This window comes from Notamacropus eugenii, chromosome 6 (assembly GCF_028372415.1).
Source record: "Notamacropus eugenii isolate mMacEug1 chromosome 6, mMacEug1.pri_v2, whole genome shotgun sequence".
Classification (NCBI taxonomy): Eukaryota; Metazoa; Chordata; class Mammalia; order Diprotodontia; family Macropodidae; genus Notamacropus; species Notamacropus eugenii.
In genome coordinates this window covers 190,004,635-190,025,077 of record NC_092877.1, presented here as the reverse complement: position 1 = coordinate 190,025,077, position 20,443 = coordinate 190,004,635, and the positions used below count along the sequence as shown (strand labels likewise).

The 20,443-nt window shown below is 35.6% G+C and overlaps 1 long non-coding RNA gene across 3 annotated transcripts in view; it reads right to left on the bottom strand.

The window, feature by feature from the left end:
* LOC140512507 (uncharacterized) overlaps nt 1-20,443 on the bottom strand; it is a 204,353-nt gene that overhangs the window by 62,294 nt on the left and 121,616 nt on the right. For 2 of the 3 annotated variants that reach the window (XR_011969778.1, XR_011969780.1), the window contains one exon: nt 6,547-6,689. The exons of the other annotated variant lie outside the window; for it this stretch is intronic. This is a non-coding gene — a long non-coding RNA (uncharacterized lncRNA). Of the gene's footprint in view, nt 1-6,546; nt 6,690-20,443 lie in introns of those variants that run through there. 3 annotated transcript variants of the gene reach the window in all.

Sequence of the window (20,443 nt, the reverse complement as noted above, 5' to 3'; positions counted from 1 at the left end):
ACACACATGGGAAATGACTTATACCTCTTTTCGAAAAGAAATGTTTATCATTACTTCAAATAAAAACATTAACATTGAGCTAGGATTAATGTGGATATTCAGGGGTTTTTTGGAGCCAATTCAAACTGCTCTTGAGGGCTCTTTGTTACATTTTCAGATTGAACATTTATATCTCAGAAATCAGCAATCTGCTAATCAGGGCTTGTTTTATTACTTTGTCGATTATCAAGTCTTAAGAAAGTGATAGATAAAACGTAAATAATGTAAATTAAATGTAGAAATGTATCTTGTTTATGTTGTTCCTCCCTTGGGGAGTTAATTGTTAAACATTTATCAGACTAAAGTAAAGAGATGATTTCATATGTGTGTCTATATGTATGTATGTATGTACATGTATATACACATATATGTACACACATATATCATGAATTCATGTATGTATAGTTGCCAGGTTTTGGGTTTGTTTTTTTGTTTTTTTTTACATCCTTGACATTTCTTCTTCTGAAGGTCAGTACTTACTTTAGAGATTTCAAAGATTTTGGAATGACAATTGTTCAGTTACAATTTCTTTATTTATTATAATGTCAGTTTATCCAATTTTTGTCTTGTATACATTTAACCAAATTAACCTTTTTTCCTTGACGAAGAAAAGTTATCATGATAGATATCTTGTAAGTCAGTTGTAAAGATACTGTTGTGGAGAATCAGGTGAAACAGCTTTTTAAAAAATGAGAGTTAGATGAATTAAACTATAAAGTCTGTAACAAAGCAGTTTATTTTTGCTTGTAAAAAGCACAATGAAATGGAGAAAAAATAACAACAAATAATATGTACTTTCACTGCATAACTTCAAGTTAACAATATGAGGAAGAGAGCTAGAAGAAATCAGTGAGAGATCTGCCTGGATAATGATATGGGATTAAGTTTATGCCCAGTAGTACCCGTCCCTCTGTGTTTTCAGTCACAATTACCTCCCTAGCACCCATCTGGGATGTCATCAGCAAAGGCTTATGACTTCTCAGAAAGAATAAATAGAGGAACAAGTGAATCCTTAAGAAGCCTCAGTTCTATCTTGGTGAAAATTCCTCCATAATAAAATAATGGAGGGAAACATAAAAAGAAGATCAAATACAAGCAAATGTCTTTGAATAGATTGCTTTCCATGAGGAATCAGTGGGTGTTAATGCTCCTGAGTTAGCTATAAAATCACTGGGGGAGAAATTACAATTAGGGAAATAGCAGCTTATTTTAACCCCACAAATTTAGATCCAAAGAAAGAAATGAAAGAATTTTTAAGAGACCATGTTTAACTAGATGACACAATTATGATGGCCATTCACAAGAGGTATTCAGCTATTGCATTCTCCCCCCAGAAGGGGCTCTATAGCTTCTTTGGATGCCCTTCAAGGCACAACAATATGTGTTTCTGTTCATGTATTTCAAGGATTGAATATGTTATTAATCAAAAGAGACACTGTGGTTTCATTGCTCCTGGAATCTCCTGGGGCATTGCATACAGCTGCATACAAAGAGAATGAACTGTTATAAACTTGATCACATTCATCCCTTGGGCTCATCTGATTGCAAAATTGCCCAATGAGCTGTTGCGGTATTTTCACATAATTAGCTAACCCATACTTTGGTGCTTCTTGCTTTTTTTTCCTTCTCTTCATCTATAGAATGCATTCTTTCTATCTTTGCTAGCACACAAAGTCCTTGTATTTCAATCAGAGGACTTAAAATATAGTATGTCTTATTTTAATTAATCCATTGTGTATGAGGAAAAGAGATGGCCAGAACAACTGTTTTCATTTTGCAGACTGAGAATTAGAGGCACCAAAGGGTGGGCAACTTACTAACTCTATGACCTTAGCCAAGTAACGTAACCTCACCAGAGTATTTCTTTATCTGTAAAATGAAGCAGCTGACTAGATAGCCTCCAAGGTTCCTTTCAGCTCTAAATATTTAATTCTATGATCATTAATCCATTTTTGCATGTAAGATAGAGCCAAATTAACCCAAGTAGTGATTTTTTTTTGTTTTGTTTTCATTTTTAAGACTGGGTCTCTCCATCTTGCCTAAGCTGGATTTAAAGGAACTTCTCATGGGCAAGATACCAATACTAATTGAGACCAAAGCTTTGACCTTTTCCATTTCCAACCTTTGCTGATTCACACATCCTTAAGCAATCTGACATTACCTCTCTTGGGGGCTTACATTCCTGTTTACATTCTTAAACACTAGAAAGTATAAGAATAAGCTGACCTTCACTTAAATAGTATCTCTTTAAAACAAAGAGCCAATATTTCCATATTGATGCTGAACATAGTACAGACATCTAATGAGCGTAGCACACTGCAGCACAGAATTCCCTAGCTTAAGAGATTGAGCCAGGCTCAGCGTCTCCAATAGCTCCGATTACAGGCATATGCCATCTTACACAGTTTTATATATAATTCTAGTTGTCTTCAGGATATGAGATATATACAAGCAAGTTTTTTTCCAAAAACTGAATTTGTGAGGTTGGACTATCAAGAGATATCATGAGGATTTATAACTAGCATTGCAACAGCAATCAAACATCTCCTACCTTCCCTCTCCCAAACACACAAAAGAGAAAAGAAAGAAGGAGAGAGAGAGAGAGAGAGAGAGAGAGAGAGAGAGAGAGAGAGAAGAGAGAGCGAGCTCACAGGGTGAGCTGAATATGAAGGGATGATACCTAATAAAGAAAATTAAGTGTTGAGAGGAATGTACTAGAAGAAAGAGAAATGGAGAGGTAGAATGTAGTAAATCAACTCACATAAAAGAGGCAAAAAAGAGCTTTTACAATGAAGCAGAAGAAGGGAAAGATAAGAGGGAATAAGTGAGTATTCCTTTCATTACATTTGGCTTCAGGAGGGAATAACACACACACACACACACACTCAAATGGGTATGGAAGTTTATCTTACCCTACAGGAAAGCAAGGGGGAAGGGGATAAGAAAGGGAAGATAATAGAAGGGACAGCAGATTGGGGGAAGAGGCAATCAGAAGCAAACATTTTGGCAAATGGACAGGTCAAAGGAGAGAATACTGGAGGATGGGACAGGATAGAGGGAAATATAGTTAGTCTTTCACAGCATGACTGTTATGGAAGTGTTTTGCATGACTACACATGCATAACCTATATCAGATTGCTTGCCTTCTCAGTGAGAGTGTATGAGGGGAGAGAATATGGAGCTGAAAGCTTTAAAAATGAATGTTAAAAATTGTTTTTATATGCAACTAGGAAATAAGATATATAGACAATGGGATATAGAAATCTATCTTTCTGTACAGGAAAATAAAAGGGAAGATGATGTGGGTGGTGATAAAAGGGAGGGTAGAATGGAGGAAAGGTTAATCAGAATATATGCTCTCCTGGGGTGGGGGGAAGGGGGGAGAAGGGGAGAAAATTTGAAATTCAAAATTTTGTGGAAGTAAATGTTGAAAACTGAAAATAAATAAATTTTAAAAAATATTTAGTTTTAAAAAAATTTGAATTCCAAATTCTCTACCTCCCCCCTTCCTCTCTCCCCTCCCTGGGGGAACAAACAATTTGATATAGGTTATACACATGCAATTGTGCAAAGCATATTTCCATAATAATAATGTTGTGAAAGAAAGCCCAGATGAAAAATGAAAAAAAAAATAAGGCAAAAAATTAGTAGTCTTTGGTCTGCATTCAGCTTCCATCAATTCTTTTTTTTTGAAAGTGGATAGTATTTTTCATCAGGAGTCCTTTGGAATTGTCTTTTACCTTTATCTTTAAAGAACTACACCTGAAAGCATCAGCTAAGCCTGAAACTGGAAGTGATGGATATGCAGTAGCTATTGGGGAATGAGTTCAATTTTTCTGGGAAAGCTCCTGAGACAGATAGTAAAGTTTAGAGTTTGAAATATGAGTTCTTTGTAAGGTTTCTATGTACTGACTCTTTACCTGAGGTACTTCTCTTCTCCTTCTGTATTAATTCCTTGGTGCTCTCATCAGCTCCCATGGACTTCATTGCCATCTCAAATCTACTTTTCCTGCTCCAAACTTTCTACTGACCACTGATCTCACATCTCCAACTATCTTTTGGACACTTCAAGCTGGATGTCTACTAGACACAATATGTCCAAAGCAGAACCCATTATTTTCCCACCTAAACCTTCCTCCTTCTCCATTACTTCGGAGAACAAAACCATCCTCCTGACCTCAGGCTCACAATCTAGAGGTCATCTTAAATTCCTTACTATCTCTCACCCCCATATCCAAACTGCTGACAATGCCTATTGTTCACACCTTGGCAACATCTTTCCAATGAGACCTCTTCTCTCCTTTGAAATTGCCAACACTCTAGGATAGCCCCTTATCAGTTTGTGAACCTGCCTCAAGTTCATCCCACACTCCACACCATTCTCCATTTAGCCCCTAAAGTGATTTTCCTAAAGTGTAGATCTGATTAAATCATTCCCCTGCTCCTCACTCTAGTGGTTTCCTGTTGCCTACAGGAACAAATACAAAATACTGTATTTAGCATTCAAAGTCCTTCATAACATAGGCCTCTTCTTCCTTTCATGTCCTCTTTGACTTTGCTACTCAAACATACTTTTCAGTCTAGTGACATTGGTCTCCTTGCTGTTCCATGAACAAAACATACCAATTCTTGGTCTCAGGAATTTATTCTGGCTTTCCCCCATGTCTGGAATGCCCTCCCTTCTCCACTCATAACTATTAATATCTCTAACTTACTTTAAGTACCAACTAAATTCCCATCTTCTACAGGATGCCTTCTCCAATTCCTTTTAATTCCAGTGCTTTCCCTGTTTTAATTATTTCCTATTTATCTTGTACTTAGCTTAGCTTGTATGTAGTTGTTTGCATGTTGTCTTTCCCCCTCTGTCCCCCATATTACAAGATCCTTGAGGGTAGGGACTGTCTTTTGCAGGTCTTCAAAACTTGTAGCTCACGAAAGGATTTTGCCCCCTCCCCATCCCACATGTAGAGGAAAACATCCTTTGTATGTAGAGAAAATCCTTTGGTGTATGCAAGTAACCCAAGTGTGTAAGTGGCTGTAGGCCACAAGTTGTTCAGGATTGGTTTTTTGCCTCTTTTTGTATCCCTGGTGCTCAATATAGTGCCTGGGACATAGTAGGTATTTAATATGTATATTTGTTGATTGATTGGTCCTTGGAAAACAGATATAGTTAATTGCTGGAATTATCCTCAAAGTCCTTGTAATGTGATATAACCTATACTGTCTATAATAAATAGCAGTGGCTGTGTTGTGCAGGATGGTGGCTAAAGAGCTAGAACTATCAGCAAAAGCTAGAAGTATCTGAAAAGAAGCATGTGGTAGATAGTAGAGGAGGCCACATTAAACCAAGGGTCAGAATGAAAGTTCATTCGCCACAAATTCAATGATCAAATACCACCAAAGAGTATATAATTCCAAGGACACCCAGAGAAGCAGTACCTCCTTCCTCCATACTATCAACTCTATCATAAGCCTTCCGCAGAAAAACTGTAAAATATTGAAACAGCCCTTGGTGGAGATACAATATCACCCCTGAATCTGTAGGTGCTGCAGCCTCTGTCTCTTCAGCCACCATACTCCTTGGAACCATTAAATGATTCAACCTAAAAATATAGTGTTCTTTTTTATTCGTGGAAGATTCCAAAGAAAATGCATTGCCTTTTTTGCTGCTAAATCGCAATGACCATGAAGTCTATATATCTGATTTGAACTGAAATCTCATATATTTTCCTATTAAAAGGTGAGCTATTTGAAAGCTTTTGTGATTCTATTTGTATCCCCAGCACTTAGCATAGTGTTTTAGACAAAGTAAGTACTTAATAAATACTTTATTTTTATATATTATCTAAAGTATTTATAAAATGTTTTATTCCATTCATGTTAGGACATTACTATTGTAATTAGTAGATATAGGGAGTTCAAGTTTTGTTGATAAACAAAAATTGAGACAGATAATAGGGCTAGACAAAAGAGCAAATATTGAGTCAAATAATAAGGAGAAATGAGGAACAGAATGTTTTCTTAATGACACTTTTTGCCATGATCACGACACTCCCTGATGAACTATTTTAATAGGTCAAAATCTGCATTCTGGGAATAGAAATGTTTGATTTCTTAAAGGAGTGATGCTGTGAACCAGCAGACCATGTATAGTGAATAGGACAGACGGAAGGACTGGACCTGTGATTTCATATTTAGAGACAAACCCCAGATATAGAAACTCCCTCAACCAAAGCAGCTAAGCATCTTCTCTGTACCTGATTGGCTTAGGTAAATGAGAAATTAAGTTTCTTGCCTTGGGTTACATAGTAAATATGCATCTTGGAGGTGGGGCTTGAATCCAATTCTTCTCGTCTTTGAGTTGGCTCTCTACTCATTATACCATGCCATCTCTCTATTTGCACAGTGAAAGGATGGGAAACAGTCTGTGGATTTTTGAGATAATATTTCACAGTACAAGCCCCAGGGGCAAGAGGGAAGGAAGAATCTTGCTGATAATCTTACTCATTATTTTACATATTGATATTTATTAAATGTTGTCTAGGTTCTGAATTACTGTACAATTCAAATGCACTTAACTACATTATCATGTGGTTGACATCTCTCCACCTTGTCCACAGGGATAGCAAAAGATTCCATCAAGCATTATCCTGAATGAAAAAAATGGACATTTAATGGATTGTCACATTTGCAGGATTTTGTTAAAAAAAAAAACCAAAACACCTTGATTTAATAGAAGAGTTGAGATACAAGAGTCAAGAGAAGAAATGTAAGGTATATACCAATGACCAGTTACAAGTGACTCAGTAAAGACAGACTACTTACCTTCTATGGGAGGAACTGTAAAACATACGTCTAAGATTGTTACTGTTATTAGTAACTGGGTACTTCATAAGGAATATTGAGGTAGATATGAGTATATATGATTCTAAAAAGTAAAACTGCTTAGGAACAGCTAAAAAGAGTAATTACCTCATAGAAATGAGGTGTAAGTGGAAGACCTAACACAGAAAAATGGGTAAGGAGGGGTGTCAGTTCTGGAAACCTACTTCCACTAGGAAGAAGTTAAGGAGGTAAATAGAATTTTAGAAAAGTTAAATATGATAGACCTCTGGAGAGTCTGAATGGGGAGAGAAAGGAATATACCTTTTCCTCAGTGGCACATAACACAAAAATTCATGAGGACACAAAAATCTCAGAAATGCAGAAAGGCAGATATATTCAAAGCATCCTTTTCAGATCATAATGCAATAAAATTGTATTCCATAAAACTATGGAAAGAGGGATTAAAAATTAATTGGAGATTAAATAATCTAAGGCTAGAAAATCATAGAAATAATAATTTCACTAAAGAGAATGACAACAGTGCAACAACATACTAAAATTTATGGATTGTATCCAAAGCAGTATTTGGGGGAAAACTGATATCTCTAAATGCTTGCACAGAAAAAATAGAGAAAGTATAGATTAATAAATTTGGCATGTACCTGAAAATAAAAACTAGAAAAAAGAACAAATTAAAAATCCCTAATTGTGCACCAAATTGGAAATCCTAAAACTCGGAGGAGAGATTAATAAAACTGAAACTAAGAAAATGATCTAGTTTTTATTTTATTGAGTTTTATTGAAATAAAACTGGAGCTGGTTTTATGAAAAATCAAAACAATAGATAAACCATTGGTTAATTTGATTTTATAAAAGGAAACCAAATTACAAGTATCAAATATGAAAAAGACAAATTCAGCCCTTATGAAAAAATAAATCAATTATTAGGAGCCATTTTGCCTAATTATTTGCCAATTATCTTAAAATCTAAGTGAAATGGATAGTTACAAAAATGTATATTACCCAGATTAGCCAAACAAACAGAATACTTAAATACTTTAATCACTCCGTCTTAGAAAAAGATTTTAACTAAGCCATCAATGAACTCCCCAAGAAAAATCACCAGGACCAGATAGATTCACAAGTGAATTCAACCAAATTTAAACAATAATTAATTCTAACATTATATAAACGATTTGGAAAAATAGGTGAAGAAGTCATCTTACCAGATTCCTTTTACAACATAAATATGGAGTTGATACCCAAACCAGGTAGAGCAAAAATAAAGAGTACTATAGATCAATTTACCTAATTAATACCAATGCAAAAATTCTAAATAAAATACCAGCAAGGAGATTACAGCAACATATCACAAGAATCATACACTCTGACCGGATGGGATTTATACCAGGAATGCAGGGCTGATTCAATATTAGGAAAATTATCAGTATAATTGTCCATATCAATAAGAAAAAAATCACATGAGTATCTCAAATGATGCAGAAAAAACTTTTGAAAAAATGCAATACTCATTCCTATTAAAAACAGTATAAAGCCTAGGAATAAAAGGAATTTTCCTTTAAATGATAAGCAGTAACCATCTAAAAACATCAGCAGGCATCATCTGCCATGGGGACAAACTAGAAGCTTTCCCAAAAAAATCAGGGGTCAAGCAAGGATGCCCATTATGTCCAATATCATTCAGTATTGTACTAGATATACTAACTATATCAATGAGAAGGAAAATGGAAGGAATTAAAATATCCAATGAGGAAATAAAACTTTCACTCTTTGCACATGATACTGTGACATACTTGGAGAATCTTAGAGAATCTAGCCAAAAAGGTAATTGAAATAATAACACTTTCAGCAAAGCTTCAGGATGTTAAAGAAACCCATATGTATACATCATCAGCATTTCTATATATTACCAACAGAGTTCAACAGGAAGAAATAAAAAAGAAATTCCATTTAAAATTATTGTAGGCAATATAGAATACTTGAAGTCTAAGTGACAAGAGAAACTCAGCAACTAAATAACACAATTTCAAAATACTTTTTACACAAATAAAGGCACATCTAAACAACTGGAGAATATATGTTGTCTATGGGTAGGTAGAGTCGATATAATAAAATGACAATTTTACATAAACTAATTTACTTATTCAATTGAATACCAAACAGAATACCAAGAAATATTTTATAAAACTAGAAAAAAATAATAAAATTTTTCTGGAAGAACAAAAGGTCAAGAATGTCAGGGTAATCAAAATAAGAAAAAGTGTGAAGGAAGGATTTTAAACTATTATAAAGTGGTAATCATCAAAACAACATCAGTTAGGTACACGATACACAGCTGCAAATGACCATAGTAAACTAGTGTTTGACAAAAGCAAAGATACAAATTTGGGGGGTAAGAACTCACTATTTGTTTCTCTTTTCAACGTATAATTTATTTATTTTTCAGTTCTCAACATTCATTTCCACAAGAATTTGAATTCAAAATTTTCTCCCCATCTCTCCTCACCCCTCACCCCAGGATAGCATGCACCCCACCCCTTCCTCCAGTCTGTCCTTCCTTCTATTGCCCACCCTTCTTCCATCCCTCTTCCCCTCTATTTTCCTATAGGGAAAAATAGATTTCTAAACTCCATTGCCTGCATACCTTAATTTCCAGTTGCATGATAAAACAATTTTTAACTTTCATTCTTAAAGCTTTGTCTTCTATATTCTCTCCCTCTCTCCCCACCCACCCTCATTGAGAAAACAAGCAATTTAATATAGGTCATACATGTGTAACAATGCAGAGCACTTCCATAATATTTATGTTATAAAAGACTAACCACATTTCCCTCTGTCCTATCCCTCCCATCATTTATTCCATTCTCTCCCTTGACCTGTCCTCCCACAATAGTGTTTGCTTCTGATTCTCCTTTTCCCCAATTTGCTGTCCATTCTATTATCTTCCCTCTCCTATCACCTTCTTTCTTGCTTTCTTGCAGGGTAAAATAGATTTCCATACACAATGGAATCTGTGTCATGCCCTCCTTAAGCTAAATCCCATGACGGTAAGTTTTAATTATTTCCTTTCATCTCCCCCCCCCCTTCCCCTCCATTGTAAAAGCTCTTTCTCCCCTCTTTTATGTGAGGTGGTGTGCTGCATTCTACCTCTCTCTTTCTCTTACTACTAGTACATTCTATTCAACAATATACACACATATATATATATATACACATATATACATATATACACATACACACATACACCCATGAACTTATACATACCTACACATATATATATACCTATATACATACCTATATACACATATGTGTATTCCCTCTACCTGCCCTAATACTCAAAAAGGTCTCATGAGTTATAAATAACAACTTTCCACGTAGGAATCTAAACAGTTCAACTTTAATGAGTTCCTTAAGACTTCTCTTTCCTGTTTATCTTTAAATATTTCTTTTGATGCCTGCATTTGAAAGTCACATTTTCTATTCAGCTGTGGTCTTTTCAACAAGAATGCCTAGAAGCCCTCTGTTTCATTGAAATTCCATTTCTTCCCCTGAAATATTATACTCAATTTTTCTGGGTGATTCTTTCAGTCCTATCTCCTTTGACCTCTGGAATACCATATTCCAAGTCCTTTGATCCCTTTGTGTAGAAGCTGCTAAGTCCTCTGTTATCCTGATTGTGTTTCCACAGTATTTGAATTGTTTCTTTCTGGCTGCTTGTAATATTTTCTCCTTGATCTGGGAACTCTGGAATTTGGCTACACTATTCCTCAAAGTTTTCCTTTAAGGATCTCTTTCAGGAAATGACTGGTGAATTCATTCTAATTCTATTTTACTCTGTGGGTCTAGAATATCAAGGCAGTTTTCCTTGATAATTTCTTGGAAGATGATGTCTAGGCTCTTTTTGACCATGGTTTTCAGGTAGACCAATAATTTTTTAATTACCTCTCCTGAATCTATTTTCTAGGTCAGTTGTTTTTCCAGTGAGATATTGCACTCTTTTTTCATTCTTTTGGTTTCGTTTTAAAATTTCTTGGTTTCTCATAAAGTCATTAGCTTCCATCTGCTCCATTCTAATTTTTAAAGAACTATTTTCTTCAGTGAGTTTTTGAACCTCCTTTTCCATCTGGCTAATTCTGCTTTTTAAACAATTCTTCTCCTCATTGGCTTTTTGGACCTCTTTTGCTATTTGAATTTGTCTGTTTTTAAAGGTGTTATTTTCATCAGCATTTTTTGGGTATCTTTAGTAAGCTGTTGAATTATTTTACATAATTTTCTTGCATCATTCTCATTTCTTTTCCCAATTTCCCCCCTATCTCTCTTACTTGATTTTCAACATCCTTTTTGAGCTCTCCCATGGCCTGAGACCACTGCATGTTTTCTTTGAAGGTTTTGGATGTAGAAACCTTGACTTTGATGTCTCCTTCTGATGGTATGCTTTGCTCTTCCTCATCCAAAAAGATGAAAGAAAATACTCTTTTACCAAGAAAGTAACCTTCTATAGCTTTATTTTTTTTCTCTTTTTGGGGCATTGTCCCAGCCAATTACTTGACTTTTGAGACCTTTTTCAAGGGGAGGGTAAACTCTAGGGACCTGTAAGTTCTCAGTTCTTTCAAGGTGGTACCATCAAAGGAGAGGAGTTTGCTCCTTTCCTGGCCTGTGCTTTGGTCTGTGAGCAACCACAAACACTCTTTTATGGCCTGGAACTGCAAATAGCATTCCCTCTCCAGAGCCACCACTAGCTCGACCAAGCCAGCCAGCACTCCTCCTCACCCCAGGACCTCCACTCAGGACTGAGATCCATATCAGTTATTTGATTCTCCCAAGGTCTTTAGGCAGAAGGATCCAAAAGGGAATTCCGCTGCCACAGTAACTGCCACCACCCTGAGGCTGAGGCTAGGGACAGATCATGCATGCTTCCTTCTTACCCAGGTGAAAGAGCTTTCTTACTGACCTTTGAAGCTGTTTTTGGTGTTTGTGGGTTGATAAATCTGGGAACTGCAGCTGCTGCTCATGATTCTGTGCCCTGAAGCCTGCTCCAGTCCTCTCCATGCCATGCCACATGGCTCAGGCTGGGCTGTGCTCTGTTCTGAGCCTGGTATGATAGACCTTTCCTCTTGGCCTTCCAGGCTGTTTTGGACTGGAAATCTGTTTCACTCTGTCAATTTGTTGCTTCTGCTGCTGTAGAATTTTAGAGTCATTTTTTACAGGTATTTTATGGGTTATCAGGGGAGAGCTAGAGCATGCCCAACCTTCTACCTTCAACCATTTTGGCTCCACCCCAGAACTCACAATTTGAATGTATACATGATTTAGACATAAAGGGAGAGGTCATAAGCAAATTAGGGGACCATATAACATTTTACCTGTCAGATCTATGGATAAGGAAACAATTTATGACCAAACAAGAGACAGAGGGAATTATGGGATGTAAAATGAATAATTTTGATTACATTAAGTTAAAAAATTTTTTGCACAAACAAAATGCAGCCAACATTCAAAGGAAAGCAAAAACTGGGGAAAAATATTTATACAAAATTTCTCTGATGAAGGCCTCATTTCTCAAGTAGGTAGGGAACTCAGCCAAATACATAAGAATATGATTAATTCCCCAATTGATAAATGGTCAAAGGAGATGACAGGCAGTTTTCAGAAGAATAAATGAAAGCTATCTGTAGTCATATAAAATTATCTAAATCACTATTGATTAGACAAATGTAAATTAAAACAACTCTAAGGTACCATCTCACACCTATCAGATTGCCTACTATGAGAGAAAGAGAAAATGACAAATGTTGGTGGGGATGTGGGGAAATTTGGACATTAATGCATTGATGGTGGAGTTGTGAATTTGTCCAACCATCCTGGAGACCAATTTGGAACTATGTCCAAAGGACCATAAAACCATGCATAGCCTGTGATTCAACAACATATATTTTAAAAATATTTATATATTTGTTGTGGCAAAGAATTAAAAATTGAGAGGATGCCCATCAATTAGGGAGTCGCTGAACAAATTGTGGTATGTGATTGTGATGGAATACTATTTTGCATAAGAAATGATGAGCAGGAGAGTTTCAGTAAAACTGGAAAGATTTACATGACCTGATGCAAAGTGATGTAAGTAAGCCAGGAGAATATTTACATAGTAACAGCAGCATTGTCATGGTGATCAACTGTGAATGACTTGGCAATAAATGATTCAATTTATTGCAATAAAATGATTCAAGACTATTCTAAAGGACTTATGATGAAAAATTTTATCCACCTCCAGAGAAAGAACTGATGAAATATAAATGGAGATTGAAGCACACTTTCTTTTTACTTAAACTTTTTTCTTGTCTGTGTTTTCTGTGTGGAAACATGTTTTGCATGATTGCACATGTATAATCTCTATCAAGTTGCTTGCCTTTCCAAAGAAACGGGAAGGTGAAAAAGAGAGAGAATTCAAAGCTCAAAATTTTTAGAAAATGTTAAAGATTGTTTATATTTGTAATTGGAAAAAATAAGATATTTTAAAAAAGGAAACTGTTCTCTCCAAAATCACCTTCAATTTTTTTTCAGGAATCATTCTTTTTGATTTTCTATAGCATTTGACCTTCAATCATCAACTCTCATCCTTCTGGATACTCTCTCCTGCCAGGTCTTTATATCTATCCACCTATCTATCGACCTCTCTATATCTGTGTCCATGTATGTGTGTGTAGATGTAGATGGACATAAATGTAGATAGATATAATTATATGTGACATATACATATGTGTGTATTGTGTTTCTATTTTGTTTTAGATGGATCTTCTTCATCTTATGTGTAGATTAATCATTCAATCCCTACCCCCTTTGTTGGAGTATACCTAATGACTTGTGTCTTAGATATCCTCCCATCTTTTACTATATTTTCTCTAGAAGATGTCATCAGGTATTAAAAATTTAAATAAAATCACTATAGATGAGACTGAGACCCAGCCTTCCTGTCTTACCTGTGCTCCAGGCTGATATCTCCAATAAACATGTCCCAAGTGAAGTCATTATCTTCTTCTTTTACTTTCTTAGTCACCTTTCCTTCTTCTTAACTCCATTAGTTCGGTCAAGGTCTACCATTCTTCCATTCTTTCATGTTTTCAGCATGAATCATTCTCAGCTTTTCAGTCATGCATATACTCCATATTCAATAAGTTACCAAGTCTCGTCAAATCCACCTCCCCAATAGCTCTTATATCTGTCCCTTCTTACTACTTGCACCACAATCTTAGTCCATACCTCTTGCCTGGGTATTACAATAGAATCCCAAGTGAACTGACTTGAAACCAATCTTTTCATTTTGCAATCAATCTTTTCATTTAAAAAATCTATCCACTAACAGTTGCACTGCTTATATTCCAAAAGTACAGTTTTCTCTATGTCACTCGCTTGCTCAAGAAATTTCAACAGTTTTTCATTGCCTTAGAGACAAAGTTCGAACACCATTGGCATCACAGTATGGCTCAAAGAACTTTTTCCAAGCTGATTCACTATTACTCCTCACACACTCTAGGTTAAACTAGCCTGTTGGTTATTCTCTGTACACAACATTCCATTTCTCTCCTCTGTGTTTTTGCATAGAATGTGTTCTCTTATCTTGAATGCTCATCCACTTACCTCTGCCTTTTGAAATCCCTAGTTTCCTTCAAAGCTTATCTTAAGTGCCATCTCCTTCAAGAAACTTTTGGCATTTCTCCAATTGTCAGTGCCCCCACCATCACTATGCATTTATTTTACATAGATACTGTATTGACATATCTGTGAATATATTATATCCTTCAAGTAAAATGAAAGGTCTTTGAGGGGAAGGAGTGTCTCACTTGTGTATTTGTTTCCCATATGATTAATGTAATATGCAGCACATAGTAAACTGTTAAAACTGCTGCCTGATTGATTATTTGTTGAAATTTAGGTTAGTTTACCTACTACGATATTTTAGTATTATTGGTATTATCTGTTGTTGATGCATAAAGACTGATTCTTAGTCAACACTGTTTCTTTTTCTAGTCTAGATGTTCACAAATCATCCCTTAGGAATGTGTAATTAGTAATGATGTCAAACTCATGCACTTAAATTCATTTTTCAATTTTCAAGATAGAGTCTATAGTTTGACAATGAGCGTTCATCTCTATTTTTGAAAGCCAGGGCAATTCTACCTACCTCTTGTTCTGAAGCACCTTTCCCAAAGATCACATATAGTGACTTGACAATACTTGTTCTTTCAGGGCTCTAGGATACAGCTAATCTGGACCTAGTGATTTGTACTCATCAAGGGCAGGCAGGTGCTCTCTTATCATTTTCCTTATCTTGCTCATCAACTCCTGTTAGTCATTTTGTCCCCGCCCCCAAATAAATATCAGAAAAATATCAGTAACATGAGAGTTAATCTGTAACTTTGCCCTCACTCCATCACTGGGCATTTTCTCTGACTGCCTCCCATTCCTGGAATGCTCTCCTTCCTCAGCTCTAGCTCCTGACTTCCCTGTCTCTTTTAGTCTTCATTAAAACCTCATCTTTTACTAGAAGTCTTCCCCAACCTCTCTTAATTCTGGTGCCTTCCTTTTGTTAATTATTTCTGTATTAGCATGCACACACATATATACATGCATATGTATATACACATACATACACATGTTCTCTTCCCCATTATATTACAAGTTTCTTGAGGCATATTCTGCCTTTTTGGTAACCTTAGTGTTTAGAAAAATGTTTGGCACATAGTATATGCTTAATATTTATTATTTAATTGATCCAACCTAAGACATATTTTTTTAATCTTGTCTTTTTACTATTTTTAATTAATTTATTGTAAACTTAAATACAAAAGAAAATAAAAAGAAACATATTATAAACTTAAATACAAAATAAGAAAAGAAAAAAAGATTTCCATGTACATGCAAAATGTTAAGAAAGGATTCAAAATATAGAGCAATAAATTTCCATTTGAAGAAAATCTATATAATAAATATTATACATTGTGTTCCAACATGTCCATCTTTGCTTCCTTTGTAAGTTTTCTTTTGTTCTCTGTTGTGCACTTTTTACTTTTTTTGTTTTTTCAGCCTTCCTCTCGCCCCTCTTTCCAGAAGGTTACAATTAAGCATGGATATATTTGTGTGTGTATATACATACATACATATATATGGACATACATATATATATGCTTTTACATATATGCTTACACACATACATATACATGCAAACATATATACATATACACTTAGACAAATACACATAGATTTATACATTTACATATACTTAGAGATCTGTAATCATACTCATATATAGAAACATACCTTCATATGCATCTATGTAAAAACATACTATACTTGTTTGTCTTCTATTTCTCTGATGGTGGAGAACATCTTCCTTCATAGGTCCAAGTATTTACTTGTTTTTCTTAGTCCATCAACTCATTGTTTCCTATACCACAGCAGTATTCCAACCTTATGCTGTCTAGTTATTTTAAATAGCATAAAACAGCATTGATTAATATGATTGACTTATAGTGGTTTCCCTATTTTTCTCTTCTAATTAAATTTATTTTAGTTTTAACTTTGTCTAAGATCATTACTACTCCTACTTTTCCCCCTAAAACATTCTACTCCTGATCTTTATTTATGTTTTTGTGTGTCTCCTATTTCCTACCCTCCTGACTCTTCTACTTTACTTTGGTCCACTACTTTGCCCTCCTGTTACTTAACCTAATTCCCCTCCAAAGATCTCTTCCTTATCCTCTCCCCACTTCCCTACTCTGTAGGCATTTTTTTTAATGAATTTAGAAGATGTTTATACATTTCTAGATATATACGTATTGAGTTCCAGTTTTTGCGATAAAATCCTGGAAATTTGGCAATTCATTGAATTTATTTTTTTTTTTCATTCAGGAGTTTGTTTATTATATGATATTTAAATTTTTAGTACCTGTTGACATCTTCTAGAGAAAATATGCTAAATACACTAATATATCATATTTTTGGCTACAACTCCAGTTCTTTTCTCTTTGATATATAGTGTTTCAAGACCTGTGGTCATTTATTGTAGCCATGGTAGATCATGTATTATTCTAATTGTGGTTTTGCCATATTTAAATTTTTTTCTTTTTTTTGTATCCTTAATATTTTTTCCTTGAACTAGGAGTTTTGGAATTTACCTATGATATTCCTGAAAGTTTTCTTCATAGGGTCTTTTTCAGGTGATGATCAATGAATTTTTTCTATTTCTACATTCCCTTCCTGTTTTAAGATTTTGGGACAATTTTCCTTAATATTTCTTGTATTATTGTATCAAGATACTTTTTTTATTGTAGCCTTCAGGTCATCTGATTAGTCTTATGTTTTCTCTTCTTAATCCATTCTTTAGATCAATTATTTTTCTTATGAGACATTTTACATTATCTTCTATTTTTCATTTTTTATATTTTGTTTTATTATTTCTTGGTCTCTTGTAACTTCACTGGCTTCTCCTTGCCCGACTGTAATTTTCAAGGAGTCATTTTCTTCTGTCAGATTCTGGATCTCGTTTTCCAGTTGGTTAAATTGCTTTTCACAATCTTGTTTTTCTTGAATTATTCTTATTTGTTAAAAAATTTTCCCCAATCTTTCTCATTTGATTTTCAGAGTCTTTTAAAAGTTCTTCTATGATTTTCCTGGAACAGGTAACTATTTGACATTACTGTTTGAGGTAGAAGGCTTTACATTTTTTTGTTTCAGTATCCTCCTCTGAAGATAAGCCTGGTCTTCTCTATTCCCATAGTAAATGTCTGTGGTTGAGTTCTTTCTTCTTTGCCTGTTCATGATTTTTTCAAAATTATTATTGTAATCACCTCTAGTCCTGGGAACTGAAACCATGAACTCTGCCCTCCTGTAAGTGGGGGCACTTAGATCACTACATATCATGTATGACATCTTACATATCATTCTAGTTTTCTTTGAATTAACAAAAGTAAGGACTGGAGATTGTATTGTTAATGTATTTTTAATGGAATGGGAAGAGCTTTCCTATCCATTAATAGGCCCATGTGACCTGCTTAAGTCACATGGGAGTCAGAGTCACATGGAGCCTGTGGTGGGAGGAGCTTGCTGAATGGGTGGAGCAGGAAGAGGCGGAGCTACAGCAGAGCTGAGAGGAAGTTGGTCATGCCAGCAGTCTGAGCTGGACCTGCCTGGGTCACATGAGTCTGAGTCACATTAGCCTGTGGTGGGAGGAGCTTGCTGAAGGGGTGGAACAGGAAGAGGTGGAGCTACAGCAGAGCTGAGAGGAAGTTGGTCATGAGAGCAGTCAGAGCTGGACCTGCCTGGGTCACATGAGTCTGAGTCACATGGAGCCTGTGGTGGGAGGAGCTTGCTGAATGGGTGGAACAGGAAGAGGAGGAGCTACAGCGGAGCTGAGAGGAAGTTGGTCGGACTTGCCAGAGCTGGGAAGGCCAGAGGAAGCAGGCAGCAGGCGGTGAGTGAGAGAAGGGCACTCTGCTAGTGCAAAGGCCTGACACTGTGCAGAGACTTCCTGGCTTCCACGATGGATGTCCTTGTTGCTCTGATGGATTTGGCTTTCTGATTGGGGCGTCGGCTTTCTGGGGCCTGCATCGATGCTTTTCTTCTTCCTTCTACGTGGAGAGTCTATTGTACAATTCAGACCTGCGCCAGTGTGTTCATGGACACCATGTGAGCATTGCTGTGGCAATGCAGAGATGCGCTCAGGACATCCTTGTCCTTTCATAAAGACTTCTCAAACTGGTGACATGTTATAGCATGTCGCACCTGTGCAGATTTCGTTGTTGTACTCTGCGGGTGCTTAATGAAATCAGTAAAGCAGGTTCCTAGACCGTCTTCAGGGTCCGTACTTCCTCTGGCTAAAAGCATCTTGAGTTTATTTACCACCTTAGCTAGCTTTTCATATGGAACCAAATCTGGGAAAGAGCTTCCCTGGGTTTATCAAGAACAAACGGATTATGCTAAACTAAACAGATTTTCTCTCTTGACAGGGTTATTAACCTGGTGTGTTAGAAAGATACTTTAGAAATTATTTCTCTAGATTTTAGTAGCTTTAGATCTGAGCTTCAGTAAAATTTATTAACCAGCCATGCAAATGGCTTGTATTGGAAAAGACTTGATAATTCATTAAAGATTGTCATGCTATTTTTTTCTATGGAAAGATGAGGGGACATGAGCTAGATCACAGTGCAAATGGATGAGTTTGGAAATAATAAACTGGCTGGGTTCATAGGATACTTATAAATAGCTTAATGTCAACTTAGAATCAAGTATACTGCTTAGTGTCAAGTATACTGCTCCAGGGGTTGGCACTTATGCCTTTGCTATTTAAAATTTTTATTGATAACTTGGATAAAGAAATGGATAGCACACTTAGCAAATCTGAGATGACTCAAAGCTGGGAGGGATACTTAACATACTAGATGATAGAATCATTATTCCAGAAGATCTTGACAAGACAGAGCATTGGGTATTTTCAAATTAGATGGAATTTAATAGGCATAAATGTAAAGTTTTATACTTGGTCTCAATGAGATTCACAAATGAAAGATGGGGAAACAGTGGCTAGATAGTAGTTTGAAAAATATGTGGAGGTTTTACTGTACAGAGGCTTGATAAGAGTCTGCAGAGTGGTTTGGAAGCTCAGAAATTCAAATACACACATTTGTGTAGATGTGCACCTTCCATATATATATGTACACACACATATGTGTATGGATATCATCCGTTGGGCTAAAATTTGATATATGTGTTCCTAAAAAAATTCAACACACTATGAAAAATTGTGCAACAATATGGGATGTTGGAGAAAATATGGCCAGGAACTCAACACTTTAAAATGTCATCAATGTCACATTAAAAAATGGAACTTAATAAAAATAGTAGTATCATTTTACATGCTGAATACTTAAAAAACCATAAAAACCATAAATATTATAATAAATAGTGTCTTCATCCCTGGCCTCAGACTGCTACCCAACCTGCACGTGGCTCCCATGGGGCCAAAATGGCTATGGATGAAAGGATGTACAAGGGGAGGAGAGAAGTGAAGACTAGCAATCTCCCACCCATTGTTCTCACTGTACCAGACACACGATAAATATGGCACTTTACCCTGACAAAACCTGAAGTTTGCTTGTGAATGTGGACTTCGGATATTTAGCTAATGAGTTATTATGAAGTGTTGTAGTTTGTGTTGGTTTGTATATTGTTTTCTTGATGCTTCTTCTAGGATGAAATCAAGTGTAAGCAAATGTGAAATTTTCATTGTCCTTAAATTGTTCTCTAATATATAAATCATGCTGGAACAAATTCACATTTTCAAAACAAAGCATTATATCACAGTTGACTATTTCTATGCATGCATATACACATATATACATATGTGTATATATTTATGCACACACATACCCACAGGTACAGAACAAATAAAAATAAATATAAAATAATTGAACACAAGGAAATTAAAGAATAGACTGATAGAGACATCAAGAAATACTTCTGAGATAAGGCGGTCTTGAATTGCATCTTGAAGGAAGAGAAAGAT